The sequence below is a fragment of the Piliocolobus tephrosceles genome, chromosome 17, assembly GCF_002776525.5.
Source record: "Piliocolobus tephrosceles isolate RC106 chromosome 17, ASM277652v3, whole genome shotgun sequence".
Taxonomy (NCBI): domain Eukaryota; kingdom Metazoa; phylum Chordata; class Mammalia; order Primates; family Cercopithecidae; genus Piliocolobus; species Piliocolobus tephrosceles.
The window spans coordinates 23,846,914-23,867,375 of record NC_045450.1 but is presented as its reverse complement, the minus strand read 5'-3'; positions in this window follow the sequence as shown (position 1 = coordinate 23,867,375).

The window sequence follows — 20,462 nt, the reverse complement described above, 5'->3', positions numbered from 1 at the left end:
TTTATTTATTTATTTATTTATTTATTTATTTATTTATTTATTTATTTTCAACAGCTTTAGGAGTACAAGTTGTTTTGCATTACATTAATAAATTGTATAGGGGTGAAGTCTGGGCTTCTCATGCACCCATCATCTGAATAGTGTACGCTGTACCCAATAGGTAATTTTTCATTCCTCACCCCCACCCACCCCTCCCTGTCTGAGTTTCCAGTGTCCATTACATTGTATCACTCGGTTTGCCTTTGTGTATCCATAGTTTAGCTCCCATTGATCAGTGACAACAAGTGGTATTTGGTTTTCCATTCCTGAGTTACTTCACTAGGATAAGGGCCTCCAGTCCCATCCAAGTTTCTGCAAAAGATGTTATTCCATTCTTTTCTATGGCTTAGTAGTGTTTCATAGTATATATGTGTGTGTGTGTGTGTGTGTGTATGGAATATATAGATTCTATATACTATGGAATATATATACTGTGAAATATATAAACACACTATGGTGTATATATATATCACATTTTCTTTATTCACTCATCAGTTGATGGGCACTTAGGTTGATTCCATATTTTTGCAACCTTAAATGCAGCATTTCACTGAGGTTTTCCCTTAGATTTCAGAGTCTTTCTTCTCTAGTTTTTGTTGTTATTTTTGTTTGATTGCTTGTTTGTTTGAAACAGGGTCTTGCTTTGTCTCCCAGGATAGTGTGCAGTGATGCAATCATAGCTCACTGCAGCCTCGATCTCTTAGACATAACCGATCCTCCCTCTCCAGCCTTCCGTGTATCTGGGACCACAGGCATATGTCACCATGCCTGGCTAATTTTTTTTGACATTTAGTAAAGACAAGGCCTCACTTTGTTACCCAGACTGGTCTCAAAGTCCTGAGCTCAAGCAATATTCCCACCTGGGCCTCCCAAACTGCTGGAATTACCAGGCGTGAGCCACTGCTCCTGGCCACTTCTCTATTTCAATGTGTCCTATGTCTCCCTCCCCCACTCCCACTCTCTGTTTCTCTCTGTATCTCTCTCTCACATCAGAGTTAAGAACCTAGGAGGCATCCATAATTCCTGTCTCTTCTTTCCGTCAATTCTCCATCACCGTCATGCTGAGTTTTACCTCCAAATTTTCTTGCGTCCATTACCTCCTTCCAATCCTTGACATCTCTTCCCTAAATCATCATATGATAGCTTCATCATGCCATCTTCCTCTTTGGCTGCCTCTTGTAATTACTGCCAGAATAGAAAATAAATTACCATCAAGTTTTGGCTTGACCTTCTATAGTGGCTCCCTATCACCTACAGGCCAAAGTTCAAGGCCAAGTATGGCCTGGGTTGTGGACACTGCAAGGGCCCACTCCATAGCCCCTTGAAACCCCTCTCCTATTTCTGGGTACCTATTCCTCCAATCCCAGCTTCTGTGTGCTTTGCTTCTAAGGGCCCACACCTTAGATTCTCTTGGGAGGGCTGCCCCTACATGAATGGACCTTTGCCCACAGGTACAAAGAGTCAGAAGTGTCAGGGCAGCCTACAGCCAATGAGTGACCAATACCAAGATGTTAAAGGCCAGCTCCCTTGGCTCAAGTAAGGACAAACTCTGAGGTATAACTTACATTCCAGAGCTCCCCAGCAGGACCAGATTAATGCTGAGACTTTCCCCGAAGTCACACCATTACTTGGCATATTATTTATCCATTGTTGCATAAGACTTTCTCCCCCAAAAATTAATGTCTTAAAGCAACAAACATTTATTATCTTGCATAGTATCTGAGGGCCAGGAATCTGGAAGCAGCTTAGCTGTGTGGTTCTGGCTCAGGGTCACTCATGAGGTTGCAGTCAACTTGCCAGCTGGGGCTGCAGTCATCTGATGGGAATAGAGGATCTGCTTCCAAGATCACTCACATGGCTGCTGGCAAGAGGCTCCAGCTCCTTGCCAGATGGGCCTCTCTGTAGGGCTGCTGTCTTTTCCTAAGGCAGATGATCCAAGAGAAGAAGAGAGCTAGGAAATGAGCAAGACAGCACCCAAAACAGAACCTAACCTCAGAGGTGACATGCAACCCCTTCTGCTATATGCTGTTAGCCACACAGGTCAGTCCTGGTACAGTGTGCAAGGGGATTACAAAAATGGCAGGAAGTGGGGATCAGTGAGGATCATCTTGGATGCTGGAGACCACACTTCTTCCCCTTCTGTATCCCAGTCCTCACATTCTCTTATCAGGTTTTCCTAGGAGCACTTTTTTTTTTTTTTTTGAGACAGTCTTGCTCTGTTGCCCAGGCTAGAGTGCCGTGGTGCCATCTCAGCTCACTGCAACTTACCATCCCAGGTTCAAGCGATTCTCCTGCCTCTGCCTCCCAAGTAGCTGGGATTACAGGTGCCTGCCACCACACCCAGCTAATTTCTGTATTTTTCCGAGATCAGGCACATTCAGGATGGTATGGAAATAGACTAATTTTTGTATTTTTAGTAGAGATGAGGTTTCACCATGTTGGCCAGGCTGGTCTCAAACTCCTGACCTCAGGTAGATCTGCCCACCTCAGCCTTTCAAAGTGCTGTGATGTAAGGCATGAGCCACTGTGCCTGGCAGGTTTTCCTAGGAGCACTTCTCAATGAATCACTTGTATCTGAATCTAAGTCTCAGGTACTGCTTCTGGGGGAACTCAACCTAAGACAGACTGCAAAGTCCTCCAAGATGTGGCTCTTGCCTAATTCTCCAGTTTCATCTCTTGCCAGCAACACGTGCCTCACCCTTGATGTGCCAGCAACATTGAAATGACACCTGCACAAAGCATGTAATCTTTCTATGCCTTTACTCAGAGGGCAGAAAAAAGAGTCTTAATCATCTTTTTATCTCTGTCACTAGCTGCCTTTAGATATTTGTTGAACGAATGAATGAATGAGTGAATGAATGAATGAATGAATATGAACATCCTAAAATCTTCACTGTCACTGGGAACATCCTTAAATGGCCACTGCACAGGGTGGGGGGAGGAAAGGACAATGTGGCTTTGTTTTGTCACCTGGAGCAAGTTTGAGAACTTCACCATGCCCTCTAAACTCTGGGAAAGGAAAATAAGGGAATCCACGCATTCATTCAACAAATATTTACTGAAAGCTCACTGTATAACTGGCATTTTCCTGAGCATCGGGGAAGCAGCAATAAAACAAATAAATTTAAAATCTACCTTCGAGGGCTTGTGCAGGAAAATAGTGACAGCTAAAAGATATTGAGTGTTATATGTCCCAGGCACTGTCTTAGGGGCGTGTGTGTGTGTGTGTGTGCACATATACACATATTAGAGAGAGTACCTCATTTAATACTTATATAATCCTATGAGATAGGTGTTATTACTATTCTCATTTTGAAAATAAGGAGACTAATGCACAAACAATAAATGGTGGACCTGGAATTTGAACCCAGTTTGTAGCATTCCAGAGCCCATATTCTTACCTACTCTACTCAACAAATGGAAGCGCACTAAAAACTGCCTTGATGTGGCAACACCAACAACATACTTGTTTGTTTATCTGGATTTTCTTACCCATAGGTGTGTTTTATTTTAAGACTCTGAAAAGGAGAAATAAGAAACTGCTGATGCCTAGTGTAACTAGAATAAAAACAGCCGCTTTGGGCCAGGCATGGTGGCTCATGCCTGTAATCCCAGCACCTTGGGAGGCCGAGATAGGTGGATCACTTGAGGTCAGGAGTTCAAGACCAGCCTGGCCAATGTAACAAAGCCCCGTCTCTACCAAAAATACAAAAAATTAACCAGATGTGGTAGCACGTTCCTGTAATCCCAGCTAGTTGGGAGACTGAGGCCTAAGAATCACTTGAGCCCGGGAGGCGGAGGTTACAGTGAGCTGAGATCACACCACTGCATTCCAGCCTGGGTGACATAGTGAGACTCTGCCTACCAAAACAAACAAACAAAACAAAACAGCAGCCACTTTGAGCCAGAACAGGCCTAAGAGGTAATACAGTGAAGAGGTAACAATTTAAATCGAAGACAGGAGTCAGGGCTGAGCTAGAACTGGTAGTGGGGGACTGTTTCCTCTTCTCCATGATAAGGAAGCTAGATGAATGTAGTTCTAAGATCTTTTCTATTTCTTTGACAGCAACCTCAATGTGCTGGCTCTTAAGATTTCAATGCCTTTATGAAATGTAGCCTTGCATTATATTCATCAGTCTGCGTGTGTCATCTCCCCTGATAGACAATAAGCCCTGTAGTAAGTGAATGCTCTTTTATACACCACTATACACCATATGCACCATGCCATCTCGGGCATGTCTTACCATAGAGAATGGGTCTCTATATTCGAAGACCACCCTCGATAAGGCTCCTTCAAGGTCACAGAAGGATTGGATAAATGAGTCAAGATTTAGATGCAAAGCTGACCCATTTCAAAGCAGGTGCTTTCAGCTCACAACTAATGACTCAAGAAAGAGTGGTTGCTTAAATAGTATTCCTGCTGGCTCAGCGTATCGTTCCTGAAAGCCTATTGCAAATATTTCTCTCTCAGCCACACACTCTCACTCACAAGTTCAACACTGACCTTTCTAAATCCCCCAGATGGTATCTGTCACCTTGAAATTGGGCCTTTTATGAGCAAGGTAGGTCCTGGTCTGATTCTTGATTCTCAGCTCAGAAGTACTGTGGGGATGTACTTTGGAAGAGATAAAAAACAAGATTTTACCAATATTGATATTTTTATTTCTTTAGATGCATGGGAATTCATTGCATTGTACCTCACATGCATTTACATCTTAATTGCTAATTTTTTTTAAAGGGGAAGCATTGTTTTTTCCCTGAAAGATCCTAGTTTCTTGGAAAATTTATGTAGTTTCAATTTCTTTTTTGTTCTTTCTTTCTTTCTTTTTTTTTTTTTTTTGTCAGAGTCTCGCTCTGTCACCCAGGCTGGAGTGCAGTGGCGTGATCTTGGCTCAATGCAACCTCTGCCTCCTGGGTTCAAGCAATTTTCCTGCCTCAGCCTCCTGAGTAGCTGGGATTACAGGCATGCACCATGACGCCTGGATAATTTTTGCTTTTTTTTTTTTTTTTTTTTTTTAGTACAGATGGGGTTTCACCATGTAGGTCAAGCTGGTCTTGAACTCCTGACCTTGTGATCCACCCACCTTAGCCTCCCAAAGTGCTGGGATTACAGGTGTGAGCCACCGAGCCTGGACTCTAGTTTCAATTTCTTAGTAATGCCCTAGTTCCCCACAAGTCTGTGAGGGTTGAGGTTGTAGCAGAAAACACACATCACACTTAGAAGGGGTTACTGAAGAGAGTTTAATAAAGGGGCTACTGAAAAAGGGGTGGGCAACTATTTGGGAGGCTGAGGGCAAGAGGATCGCTTGAGGCCAAGAGGAGTTTCAGATCAGCCTGGGCAACACAGCAAGACCCACTGTTTCTACACACTTTTTTTTTTTTTTTAATTAGCAGGGTGTGGTTGTGTGCACCTATAATCCTAGCTACTTGGGAGAATGGCAGGGGATGATCACTTGAACTCAGGAGTTTGGGGTTACAGGGAGCTATGATCATGTCACTGCACCTCAACCTGAGTGACACAGTATGACCCTGTTTTTAAAATTAAAAAAAAATCAAAAGGGCTGGGCAGGATAAGGGAAATCAGCATGGGTATGGTGCAGCACCTCAAGACTAACAACAGTGAGAGCCATTACTGCCCCACGTCAGAAGGAGCAAGAGTGGGGAGCACTTAGAGGAACCTGGTGAGAGTCGTGGAGAGGCCTGGCAGAGAGGCATGTGGCCTCTATTCAGGAATGTGACTCCTGCAGCCTGACCGTGGAGTGAGGGCTAAATATCATTCTCGTCTCGCCTTCCCAGCTCCTGCTGATGTGTCCCATTGGCATGACACAACCAGGAGCTGAAGGAGAGGTAGCCTGGGTGATATGATGTGGCTATGTCCCAATCCATATCTCACCTTGAATTGTAATAATCCCCACATGCCAAGGGCGGGGCCACGTGGAGATAATTGAATCATGAAGGTGGTTTTCCCCAGTACTGTTCTCGTGGTAGTGAATAAGTCTCACAAGATCTGATGGTTTTATAAAGGGGACTTCCCCTGCACAAGTTCTTTTGCCTGAAGCCATGTAAGACGTGACTTTGCTCCTTGTTTGCCTTCCACCACGATTGTGAGGCCTCCCCAGCCATATGGAACTGTAAGTCCATTAAACCTCTTTCCTTTATAAACTACCAGTCTTAAGTATGTCTTTATTAGCAGCATGAGAACAGACTAATACACTGGGTAATGCGGCCTCCCAGGCGAGCCTCCCAGAGCACAGAGCAGCTGGAAAAGAGTGGAGCATGGGTCTGGAGAGGCCAAGTGAATCTCCTGCTCAGAAGCCAGAGAGCCGAGGTTGCATGACAACAGCCACACCCTTCAGCAGTCAGATGTCAGAAAGGGGATGGTAGAGGCTGACATGTAGCATACGGCACATCTAGCATTCCCAAAGTGAACAAGCATCCATTTGTCTAAAACAGGAAATCTCTTCAATAGTTGGATATATTCATTTTGCTTCTCATAATGAGGAAAAATGAATCGACAATATATAGAGGAGAAAGAAGTAGATCAAGTGCTATAATTAGGAAGCATAGCGTAACCATAACATTCATGCACTGAACATATGAAAATTCAAATATGTTGCAGGAGTAGCTAAAAGGGAAAAGAGAACATGTTTAAGCAGCACAGGAAATCCTGCCCACCATGCCCCCCACAAGCTTATATATGAAAGTGAGCATGAGGTCGATGACATTAATTCACTGTTCCCACTAGTCTCAGCTCCCTTGAGCCTCTTACAGTGCAAGCGTTTGCCACACAAAGTGTGCTTCTAGTGTGTGTAGATGTGGTCATGTAGGTATTCTTGATTATATAGTTTAGATTATTATATATGTTCATATTTATGCCTATGTGCAGATTTGTTCATAGAAAAATCATGTGTACTATTCTTTAAAAAGCAATTTAGGAAATTTTCAAGGTTTTTTTATGATTTAGAGTTGTAATTAGCACTTTTTGTAATCGTAAAACCCATGGAAAAAATTTTTGAGAATCAACTACCTATTTGTATATACTGTTTTCTGTTCACTGACTTCAAAACCTCACTCCTGCATAAACTACCGCTCTACTGTAATCTCGGAACAAGAAGGTAGAAATTAGAAAAGGAGTCTACGAAGAGTCCATTGTGGAAATGGGGAGAGAATCAAAGGAGGTTTCTTAGTAGAATCATGAATAAATTCCTCAGAAAAATCTATTAAGTTTTGTTTCCATACATAACAATTTTTAGATGCTTAATAACACCCTTGGGTCACAAATAAGTGGTTCTTAATTATACAAAGACATAAAAATCTAGATGATTATTTGCCATTCACTCATAAGAATCAAGGAAAGGACTTTAACGCAGGATTGGTTTGAGCCCATCAGGAACCCTCTTGGAGTTAACTGGGGAACTCCGATCTCAAAGTCAGCATAGACTAAGTTGTGTCATAGTAACAAATAATCCCCACACTTCAGGAGCTTAAACAATAAGAGCCTATTTCTCACTCATGCAGCAAAGGGAAAAGGGTGGTTCTGTTCTCCACCATCATTGTCCTCTCTCTAGGACTCAGGCTGACGGAGCTCCCACACTGTCAAACATTGTCCATTATGGTGGTAGAAAGGGGACTCTTACACTAGTAATCTAATGCCTTAATTAGGAGCAACACAAGACTCTACAACTCACAGCTCATTGGCCAGAACTGGCCATATGGCTCCAACCCAAGAGGGCCAAGAACAGCCATCCTACCATGCACCTAGAAGACTGCAGAACCAGAAACAGTCAGTGTGCAGTGTTGCTGGCTACTGTATCAATACAATGTCCTTTCCCGTGTCCAGGCAACACAGACTGGGACCTGGGAATCTGAGCAGAGTGGAAGATGGGGATCATCAGACTACTTGGTCAACAAATCCAGAGAGATTTCAGCAATTAGGCCTGAACTTGCACCCGCATGATCAGTAGAGTACCTTTTAGAACAGTAGTGCCCAATCTTTTTGGCACCAGGGACTAGTTTCATGGAAGGCAATTTTTCCATGGATGGGTGGGGAGAAGGGGATATGGTTTCAGGATGAAACTGTTCCACCTCAGATCATCAGGCATTAGACTCATAAGGAGCAACCTAGATCCCTCGCATGCGCAGTTCACAACAGGGTTCACGCTCCTATGAGGATCTAATGCTGCCACTAATCTGACAGGGGGCAGAGCCCAGGTGATAATGTGAGCGACGAGGAGTGGCTGTAAATACAGAGGAAGCTTCTTTCACTCGCCAGCCATTTACCTCCCACACTGCGGCCTGGTTCCTAACAGGCCATGGACTGGTACCAGTCCTCAACCAGTGGATTGGGGACCCATGTTTTAGAAGACTGAGAATGTGGAAGTGTGGTCAAAGATGTCACTTGCTAGCATTTCAGTGTTTTAGAGCTATCGTTAAGAAACATTTTAGATCATAATATCCTTTGAAAAAAATTTCGGAGAATGGACCACCAGTGTGTATTCACATATCTGTAAATTCCATACATCTACTACTATGCTAATACATTATGTACATTACTAAACATACAAAACCAGACACTGAAAATATGAGAAAAATAAGGCCAGGCGTGGTGGCTCACACCTGTAATCCCAGCATTTTGGGAGGCCGAGGTGGGTGGATCACCTGAGATCAGGAGTTGGAGACCAGCCTGACCAATATGGTGAAACCTCATCTCTACCAAAAAAAAAAATTACTTGGGAGGCTAAGATAGGAGAATTGCTTGAATCTGGGAGGCAGAAGTTGCAGTGAGCTGAGATCGCACCACTGCACTCCAGTCTGGATGACAGAGCAAGACTCTGTCTCAAAAAACAAAAATAAAAAAAAAATGATAAGATGAGACAAATATATACATGCTCTAATGTTTCCCACTCAATCACACACCTTCCCTGGGGTGTCTGCACCCTGTTTTGGAGAACTTCTCCCTTAAATGACCACAAGGTTTAAGTCTCATTCTTAGAAACAAGAGATCAATCAAAAAGGGATATGTATTTATTTTTAAATGTCCATGCTTCTAGGAATATATATATCATGTACCTATTTAACTTAAAAACATAAAACATTCATTTTAGAAAAATTTAAATATATTCTTCTGACCAAGAGCACATAAAATTATCTGTAATCCCAGATACAACCCCAAAATTATAAGTGTTAATATCTTGGTACATTTCCTTTTTCTCTGCACAGCTATCCATATAGGTAAGTATCTTTAAAAAGAAATTATAATGAACACACTTTTTTATAATCTCCTTTTCCCACAGAACACATCGTGAACAATATATTACATATTCCTCTATATGATTTTTATAAGTTTTATCATTTTCCTTATTCCAGTGGTAATATATGTTCATTGTGAAATCTTATTAACTGTGTACAAGCAAAGAGAAAAAATAAAAATTACCCACTTTCCATTACCCCGACATAGCCACTTTTAATATTTTGCTGTTAATTTTTTTTTGTTGTCCAGTTTCTTTTCAATGCACTCACAGTCTTCCATTAATGGGATCACATTGTTCATACTCTTCTGAAACCTGTGTTATCATTTTATATGTATTGTGAACACCTTTCCTCGTCATAAAATGCTCTTCTACAACAGCATTTGAGTAACTCTATGTGCTTCCAAAATTGATGATCTCTAAATATTATTAGAAAACATTCTAATAGGCACATTGAGAAAAATATGTGTCATTGTAAAATAAGTTAGGAAAATGCTGCCTGTTTGAACCATTATCACGCACAGTAGCTATTAAAGTCTGAAAATCCTACAACTAAAAAAAATTGACTTTGTTTAACATGGGGTTTCTCAAATTTATTTGAGCACAATTTACTTTCTTGAGGCACTTCAAACAACATCCTGCAGATGTTGTTATTATTTTACCTTAAGTTCTGGATACATGTGCAGAACGTGCAGGTTTGTTACATAGGTATATATGTGCCATGGTGGTTTGCTGCGCCCATCAACCTGTCATCTCAGTTTTAAGCCCCGCATGCATTAGGTATTTGTCCTAATGCTCTCCTTCCCCCTCCCCTCAACCTGCCAACAGGCCTCCCTCCCTGTGTCCTTGTGTTCTCATTGTTCAACTCCCACTTATGAGTGAGAACATGCAGTGTCTGGTTTTCTGTTCCTGTGCTAGTTTGCTGAGAATGATGGTTTCCAGCTTCATCCATGTCCCCACAAAGGACATGAACTCATTCTTTTTTATGGCTTCAGAGTATTCTATACACCCTTCATATATTTTAAGACAAATTTAATAAAGCAGAATTGTCAGCTGAAAGATGAATGTAGATTTTGAAGGTTTCTCTCCTAACAAATTGCTTTCCAGAAATGTTAAACTTATCTATACTTCTACTGGGAGGACATAAGAATACTCATTTTCACACAACCATGCCTGCGCTGGGTATTACTATTTTTAAAATAAGTAAACACATAAATAACTGGTCTTCCTATTTCAAAAGCAATTAATATTTGTTGTCTAAAAAAATTAAAGTTAATATATAAAAAAACAGAAAAATCATATATAATTCCACAACTCAAATATAACAATGACTTACATGGGAGGCAGTACATGATCATGGATGTTTTGTTATTTTTTAGAACATGTAATTATGCAAATTCTATATCATGCCATTTTACACTTAATAGTATGTTTTTAAAGGTTATCTCATTGCTTCTTTTTTTTTTTTTTGAGACAGAGTCTCGCTCTGTCGCCCAGGTTAGAGAACAGGGGTGCAGCCGGGCGTGGTGGCTCAAGCCTGTAATCCCAGCACTTTGGGAGGCCGAGACGGGCGGATCACGAGGTCAGGAGATCGAGACCATCCTGGCTAACACGGTGAAACCCCGTCTCTACTAAAAAATACAAAAAACTAGCCGGGCGAGGTGGCGGACGCCTGTAGTCTCAGCTACTCGGAGGCTGAGGCAGGAGAATGGCATAAACCCGGGAGGCGGAGCTTGCAGTGAGCTGAGAACCGGCCACTGCACTCCAGCCCGGGCAACAGAGCGAGACTCCATCTCAAAAAAAAAAAAAAAGAAACAAAGAGAAAGAGAACAGGGGTGCAATCTTGGCTCACTGCAACCTCCACCTCCAGGGTTCAAGCAATTCTCCTGCCTCAGCCTCCTGAGTAGCTAGGATTACAGGTGTACACCACCACGTATGGTAATTTTTGTGTTTTTAATAGAAATAGGGATGCACCATGTTGGCCAGGCTGGTCTCTAACTCCTGGCCTCCAGTGATCTACCCGCCTCAGCCCCACAAACTCCTGGGATTACAGGTGTGAGTCACCATGCCCGGCCTGCATTTGTTTTAATTATAGTGAAGACTGAGCAGTTTTTCATGCTTATTATCTCAGTGTTTTTTCAAGGCAATTGTTTATGCATGTCTTATGCTCATTTTTCTGTTGAAGTCTTTGTATTTTTCTTACAGTTTTGAGGATGTTTTCTGTATATTGAGGAACTTAACTATTTTTCATGTATGATGCAAATATTTTCCCAAATTACTGTTTTTTCAATTTTGCTTATGTGATTTTGTAAATACTGAATTTCTGATTGTTATGTAGCTAGATCTGCACAAGTTTTTTTTTTTCTTTCTTTTGATGTTGTTCTTTCAAGTAAAGATGAGAAATTCCTCCTATATTTCAAGGTTATATTATTTTCTTCCGGTGCTGGTAGTTTTCTAAAAATATTTACATCTCCAATCCAGCAGAAGAAACAGAAAGCAGGTGCCACACCCAGGAAGACAGGCTCCCTGCATGCGATTTCATTCATATTCAAGCCTTCCCCATATGTTTTAAGCTATCAGGCTGTGTGCAAACATCCCTCATATCCCATCCCAGTCTTCTCTCCCTTTTGTGGTCACCAGAATGTTAAAAGTATACCATGTCTTGGCCAGGCGTGTTGACTCATGCCTGTAATCCCAGCATTTTGGGAGGCCGAGGCAGGTGGATCACTTGAGGTCAGAAGTTCGAGACAAGCCTGGCCAACATGGCAAAACCCTGTCTCTACTAAAAATACAAAAATTAGCCGGGGGTGGTGGGAGGCACCTGTAATCCGAGCTACTCGGGAGGCTGAGGCAGGAGTATAACCTGAACCCGGGAGACGGAGGTTGCAGTGAGCCAAGATCTTGCCACTGCACTCCAGCCTGGGTAACAGAGTGAGAGACTGTCTCAAAAAAATAAACAAACAAAAAGTATACCATGTCTTCCTCTTTGTCATGTCTGCATCCAAATTCCAGTAGCATGCTGATTGTAGCATGTTGTTTTTGCCAGCAAGTTCTGTCCACTTAACTCTATTGATTCAAACTATTTTATTTTAAATAGCAAAATAGTATACACTAATTATTCTCAAGTACATAAACCCATTACGAAAATATCTTACCAAATATCTTTTCATATTCCTAATATTCAGTCTATTTTCTTACTCTGTTAAAATAGATTTGTACCGATTAGCACCACCCATCAAATGATGTCTGATATAGCAAAGATAGTTTGTGGGGAAATTTTCAGGAGGGTTGGAAGGGAGGAAGAATGGCAAGTTTAGCTTTAAATGGAAAGGTGGGATGGTTTGGGTTTGTTTTTGGTTTTTTTTTTTTAAAAAAAGAGTTCTGGGGAAGAGAACTGAAGAATGGAAGAGAAGACACAATAAAAATGTAATAATAACAGGGCCCTTATTTCACAGAGCCAAACCGAAAGAGACTGAAACCATGAAAGAACAATATAAATTATAATTGAAAAAAAATACAGAAATGAGATGATTGAACTAAAGGAAGATTTTAGCAGGAAGCTGATAGACTTAGATCAGAATACAACAAGAGTTTAAAATTTTTTAAAAATCATCTCAGAAGTGAAGTCTAAAGAAGAAGAAATATAAGAGTCAAAATTGCATGTGAATTTATTACTTGACTCAGCAATCCCATTTCTAGGAATCTATTTCAAATATACACAGACAAAAGCATGAAAAGGACATAACACAAAGCTATTCATTGTAGCATCATTTGTCATAGAAAAAGACTGGAAAAAACCCAAGTGCCCAAAAATAGGGGGCTGGGTTCCATAACAATGATGCCTCTACACACAATGAAATACTATGAAGCTCTGGAAAAAATTATGAAATATCTATACATACGGCTATGTAATTATCTCTAGGGTATATTGTTAAGCAAAGCAAAAACAAGAAACTGTGTCTCTGTGTGTGGGTGTGCACGTGTGCGTGAGCGCGCACACGTGTGTGTGCATGCGCGTGCGTGTGTGCGAGCGTGTGTGTGTGTAAGTATAAACCGAAACTCATTGTTTAAGCAGTGAGAAGAGAATGGAGGAGACAGGAGTAGAAAACAGACCTCTTCAAATATGTAATCTGTAGATTTGACTTTGAAACCATGTATTTTTTTTTTAAAAAAGCAATCTCTAAAATTCATTTGAATATAGATGAAACAAGATTGGCCATTAGTTGTTGATTGTTGAAACTATATAATAGGTACGTGGGACTTTTATAAATTTTTTGTATGCATTTGGGGAAAAGTTTACAACAAAGAGGTTTTTTTTAAAAGATGCTATCATGGCCAGACCACCTAATTCTGCCCATAAACCATCACTTTTCCCCATTACGACCTAAAGGAGTATGTATGCACAGAAAAATGAACAGAAAATGCAAGGAAAATAGCACTCCATTGTTTGATCTGGCTTTGATCCTAAATCTCAATGCAGAAGTTGGGTAAAATGAGCCGAACCATATGGCTTAGAAGGCTGGAGCCGTAAGGGGCTCTCTTTCTCTCCCTGCATATCTGATGCTACCTCTGCCCAGAATGTCCAATCCACTACAGCCTAAGGAAAGAATTTTCATTTCCCAAGACTCCATGTGCTATAAAGCACATCCAAATTCATTTTCTGAAATCTAACTTCCCTGAGAAGGAATGGAAATAAAAATGGAGAGAAAGGGAGTAGGGTGAGCAGAGAAGAGCTTTGAATCTTTTGCATCCTTTAAACTCCCAACACTCAAATCTTCCTCTAAGCTTTGCTTCTGCTACAGAGGCCAACAATGCAACTGGAATTCAGGATCAACTCTTTCCTTGCTGCTATGCCCCACCCCAAAGGCTTTATATCATAGGCTTCATGATACTTCACTCAGTTTTTCCCATTTGCAATTTAACTTATTGAAATTCTTCAAAGTTTTTAAACCTATGCATGTCCTCCTTTTCTGGTTTCCAATATGAATAGGGTTTTTCATTTTTTAAAAATGGACATTTCAATAGCACATCCAAATACTATTTTGGAAAGAGGGAGATTAGGTGTGACTAGTTGCTAAGGATGCCATGGCAATGTACTACAGACAGAGTGACTTAAGGAACAGAAATTTATTTGCTCACTGTTCTGGAGACTAGAAGCCAGAGATCAAAGTGTTGGCAGGGTTGGTTTCTTCTGAGGACACTCTCCGTGGCCTGTAGATTGCCTTCTTCTCCCTTTGTCTTCACGTGGTCTTCCCCCCGTGTGTGTCTGTGTCCAAACTTCCTCTTCTTATAAGGACATAAATCTATTGGATTGGGGCCCACCCTGAAGACCTCATCTTAACTTCATTACCTCTTCAATGACCTTCTCTCTTCATCAACTCACATGCTGAGATACTGGGGTTAAGACTTCAACATTATGAATTGGTTGAAAAGAGAGGACACAGTTTGGCTCACAACAGATGTCTTGGCTGAAATTACTAGCTTGGATCAGATGGCTTCAGAGATTGTGTGAAATGGGAGTGACTTGAGTACACTGAAATGAACCTGAGAAAAAAAACAGTAAAAAAGAAGCTCAAGGAAAGAGTGGGATGTTCCTGGTGGAAGGAGGTGGTAGGAAATGAGATTTAGAGTACAGACCAAGAAATTAACCATGTGACAAAAGAGGGAAAGGAAAAAAGGTTGAAAAATGATACAGAATCTTTCGTATCTTTTTATGGCAGGAAGTCAAGAAATTTCTTTCTTGATGTCTCCTATTTTCTCTGTAAATTGGGAGGCAAGAACGTCAGCTCAAAGTGATGAGGAAGAATTATAAAGATTAGAAATAGTCTGGAATAACTGTCATGGAGAAGAAATGAGAGACGTATAAAGATTGCTACATCACAGAAATGGTCCTGAGAAAACCAGTAGGAAAAACACTTGATAGTCCCATGTAAATGTTTTTTTAAATTCCTGATAGATGAAAGAGTTACATGTTTTGTAAACATACACAAAAATGTAAATATGTATACATAAGAAAAGTCATCTGACCTTGGGAAAGAGATCTTTCTAAACATAATCATATTTTTAGGAAAACAAGGAAAAATATTAATGAATTTGACTACATAAAAATAAATATGTAATATCATTACTAGTCAAAAAATCACCAAAATACTAATGAGAAACATTTTTCCCCTATAAAATTATAAAAATTAAAGAATGATAACATTTAGTGTTTGCAAGGATATGATCAAATGTGGGTTGCCACAGCAATTGAGAATATAAAAGCTTATACCACATTTCTAGATCCCAACTTGGCAATATCTATCAAGAACGTCTAAAGATCATCTGACTAAGTTCTTCTATTTCTAGAAAACTAAACTAAAGAAATAATCAGAATTATGCATAGAGATTATTGTGTAAGAATATTCACTGGTAAAGCATTTGCAATATCAAAAAATTGGCAAAAATTTTTCTACTTTTTAATGCACAACTTGCAATTGGTTAAATAAATTTTGATGCATCACACTGTGGAATACTATCAGCTATTAAAAATCATATTGTAAAAGAAAAATTAATGGCATGGAAAAATGCTTGCAATGTAATGTTGGGCTAGCAATGAATGAGGGGTTGCACCCAGGAAAGATACAAAGTGCTATATGCCTTAAATGAAAGGACCTGGACCAGTTCAGAAGTCAGGATGGGGAAAATAATATAACAAAAGGAAATAGTGTGGGATTCTGGAGCCTGAGTCTGCTACAGTCTCTGTGCACATAAAGGGTCAAGGAATAAAAGAAACACAGGGAACTTCAGTGATTATGTCTTAAACACTCTACCATCTTTTGAAAATCCTTCCTATGTTCAGGGAATTTTCCACATTATAAACATTTCCTTCCCAATCCAGAAGCCTGGAACTAACTTTCCCAGCCTCCCTTGCAACTACGGCACAGACATGTAACCTAGGCTCTACCAATCATACAGGCTGTCCTGAGATTTTAGTTTGAATGACAGCAACCTGGGGAGCAGATACCACACAGAAGTCATTTTCTGATGAGAATATTTAGGGATACATTGGAGATGGGAGAGGCTATTAGCATCTGCACTGCACAGCGACAACATTAGGTTTTCACTAGAGCAGTCTCACCAGGTGGAGACTCTGTTCCTGGCTGCCTCCAAGTTTGACTCAGCCCCCTTGAAGACTCCATGAAGGAGCTACCTGATATCCTATTTAAAAGATCCCTTTTCTGATCAAACTACCTCAGGTGAATTAGTTCAGTTGTCTGCAACCAAGCACATTCACTAACTCAGATTTTACTATAGCTGCAGTGCCCACTGTATGCTCAATACTTTAAATACATTTATCTCATGGTATCCCCCCAACCATCCTGGCTCCTCAACCAGTAAGTGGAAGAGCTGAGAATAAATCCCCAGATCTGTGAAAACCCAAAACCCATTTTTTTTTTTTTTTATTTAGACAGAGTCTTGCTCTGTTGCCCAGGCTGGAGTGCAGTGGCGTGATCTCGGCTCACTGCAAGCTCTGCCTCCCGGGTTCACACCATTCTCCTCCCTCAGCCTCCCAAGTAGCTGGGACTACAGGTGCCCGCCACCATGCCCGGCTAATTTTTTGTATTTTTAGGAGAGATGGGGTTCACAGTGTTAGCCAGGATGGTCTCGATCTCCTGACTTCACCATCTGCCTGCCTCGGCCTCCCAAAGTGCCGGGATTACAGGCGTGAGTCACCACGCCCAGCCCCAAAACCCATTCTTTACTCACGAGAAAGTTTCTATTCTTCTACAACCCTTTATTTTCCATCTGTAGAACGTGCAGTTTGAGCTAGAAAGATCTCTGAGGTGTTTTTCATTTTAAGTAAGTGTATAGCTCTATGTCCCAGGAGATTCTGTCCCATCACTGCAAAGAATTCAAGAAATCTCTCTTGGATATCTGACCTGGTGCCCAGCTTTTTCCCATCCTAAGGAGACACCAGTGGAATGAGATCGGGCAGAGCCCCACAGGTAACCCAGAAGCTTGACCACAAAGCCCATCGGTATTTCCCAGTACCGGACAGACTCCACGGTTACTCTCAATAACCCTGTGTGCACATTCCGCCTCACAAACACTTTCCAGATGAGCTTCCAGGGCTGGCTTTGACAGAGAAGCTGAATCAGAGGATTCCAATGTAAAAAGTGCAGAATTAGCACTGGAAAAATAGGCTATTCTCCCAACTCTGTTACTTACTAGATGACCCTAGGCAAGCCATATGACCTCTTCAATCCTCCATGCCCTACCCTGAAAAACTGAGCATGGTGAGGCTGACCAAATGAGATAACACAAGTGGAAGTGATTTGAAAATTGAGAAGCATTGTACAAATGTGAGGGGCTATCATTAATTTAGAGAGGAATCGAAGAATCTAAAACTGTCTTGCATTTGAATAGTGTTTCTTATTTTGCAACGTGCTTTTCTCATTTTTGTCTTCACAGTCACCATGTGAGAAAGTAGGGCAGTTATTATTATCTCCATTTTTACAGATGAGGAACCAGAAGGAAAAGTGACAAAGCCAGCCCTAGAAGCCAGGCGTCCTGATTTCCAACCCCAGACTCCTGTGTATTTGTAGGTAATTTGTCCCTACCCACTGTGGAGATGACACAGGCAAGACGGTAGAGTATGCCTGTCAGTCATAACGTTGAGAGCTGTCTGCAGGGTTTGAGCTCATTGGAAGATATTTGGCCTGCAATGCTCATTTTGGACTAACAAGTAGGCTTTCTAGGAAAAAATACAGAGTTGCAGAGTTTTTCAATTGTAATGGAGGGTGGGGCAGGTTAAAAACCAGAAATAGATAAATGTTAAATGCTGAAAGAGATTCAGTGTACATTTTTAGAGCATGTGCCCCAATCCCATCATCTCCTTTCTGCCATCCTATAACTCGAGTCAGCCTCAGCTATGAGATCTGCACTCTGCATATCAACAGTGGCAGCATTAGGCTGTCCCTGGAGCTATCCTGCAGAAAATTAATGTCCAGGTAGGATGCTCAGGTTGAGGTTCACAGACAAATTTGTTTTTATCATCGTTATTGTAACAATTACGAAGAGTAAATTTCAGGTGCTTTGGCTTTTAAAGAGCACTTCTGCACCTGCTGGGGTTTCAAAAATAAGCCTAGAAGGTAGATTGATACCATTCTTAGAAATGACTTCCCAAAGAAGACGTGACTAATGAGGTTTTATCATTTGAATCGTGAACAAACCCAATCATCCTGTTATGTCACTGTGATAGATTAGATAATTGTCCAACATATCCTTTTGAGGCAGAATAGACTTCAGGCTTGGCCATTTGTTTATTTAATCCCACAAATTATGTGTGCTAGTTCCAAGCCAAGGTATTTCCACATATCCTCTTTCTGCAACGTGACCGACCACAAGAAGAGATGCCTGAGGAACTGGCTACTCCAAAGAGAATGAGGACACCCGGAGAAAGCCTGAACCCAAACTCCATCCTGCTGCTCAAAGCATGGAGCCCTACCTTGACCAAATTGCAGCCAAGCCATAGACCCATAAGTATGAAATAAATGCTAGATATTTTAAGCTTCTGCTTTAGGGATAATTTATTACACAAAACATTGCTGCAAATAATTGACTAATGCAGTTGTTTTCACCAGAAGCAGTGATTGTAAATTTTAGGCCCTATTCGTTTTGTTTTGTTTTAAGATTCTTGATTTTTTCATAGGTGGCAGGTAAGAATTTCTCTACAATATATGAAGCAAGAAATGTTCTATTTATTTATCTCCCTGATGACATGTCCAAGACCCCTCAGTAGTAGACTCCCTTCACAATATATGAACTCATAAAGAATCCTGGACATATGTATCTCTGGACAAATGGAAGAGGGGCCAAGGCAAGAGGGTCCCGATTTTTGTCATTGTCCCTTCACTACTCTAGAATTTCATCATAGTCATTGCCACTGTGGGCAAGTTCAGAAATCACACTGATGAAATGGAGATTTTACGTTTTACTGCTTGACACTATCCAGGATTTGAACAGGTTAGGCCAAGTTGAGAGTCCTTGGATGATGTTGAGTCTGACATTAAGAATAATTTGAGCCAGCTGTGGTGGCTCATGTGCATTATCTCAACACATTGGGAGGTCAAGGTGGACAGATCGCTTGAGACCTGGAGTTTGAGACTGGGCAATATGGCGAAGCTCCGTGTCTATAAAAAATAAAATAATTAGCTGGGCATGGTGGCTCTTACCTGTGGTCCCAGCTACTCAGAAAGCTAAGGTGGGAGGATCACCTGAGCCCAGGGAGGTTGAGGTTGCAGTGAGCTATGATCACGCCACTGCACTCCAGCCTGGGTGACAGACTGAGAACCTGTCTCAAAACAAACAAACAAATAACAAGAATAGTTTGGGCCAGGCACGGTGACTCCCACCTATAATCCCAGCACTTTGGGACACCGAGGCAGGTGCATCACTTGAGGTCAGGAGTTCAAGACCAGCCTGGTCAATATGGTGAAATCCCATCTCTACTAAAAATACAGAAATTAGCAGGGCGTGGTGGCATGCGCCTGTAATCCCAGCTATTCGGGAGGTGGAGGCAGAAGTTGGAGTGAGCCCAGATTGCACCACTGCACTTTAGCCTAGGCAACAGAGTGAGACTCTATGTCAAAAAAAAAAAAGAGTATAAACAAAAAGAACAGTTTGATGGCCTTATAGTTCACAGAGTTTATACTATGTCTAGATGATCTCAGGAATTCAAAGTCAGCTCTGTGTTTCTCCATTTGTTCAAGACTATTTGTATGCCTCTCTGAAAAAAAAATTTTTTTTTTTTTTGGAGACAGAGTCTTGCTCTGTCGCCCAGGCTGGTGTGTGGTGGTGCTATCTCGGCTCACCACAGCCTCCACCTCCCAGGTTCAAGCAATTCTCCCGCCTCAGCCTCCCAAGTAACTGAGACTACAGGCACACACCACCACACCCAGCTAATTTTTGTATTTTTAGTAGAGACGGGGTTTCACCATGTTAGCCAGGATGGTCTCTATTGCTTGACCCCGTGATCCTCCCAAAGTGTTGGGATTACAAGTGTGAGTCACCACACCAGGTGACTCCCGTCTTGGCCTCCCAAAGTGTTGGGATTACAAGTGTGAGTCACCACACCAGGCTAATTGTCTCTGAAAAATTTATATTTGTGCTTGTTGAGGTCCAGCATGCTTC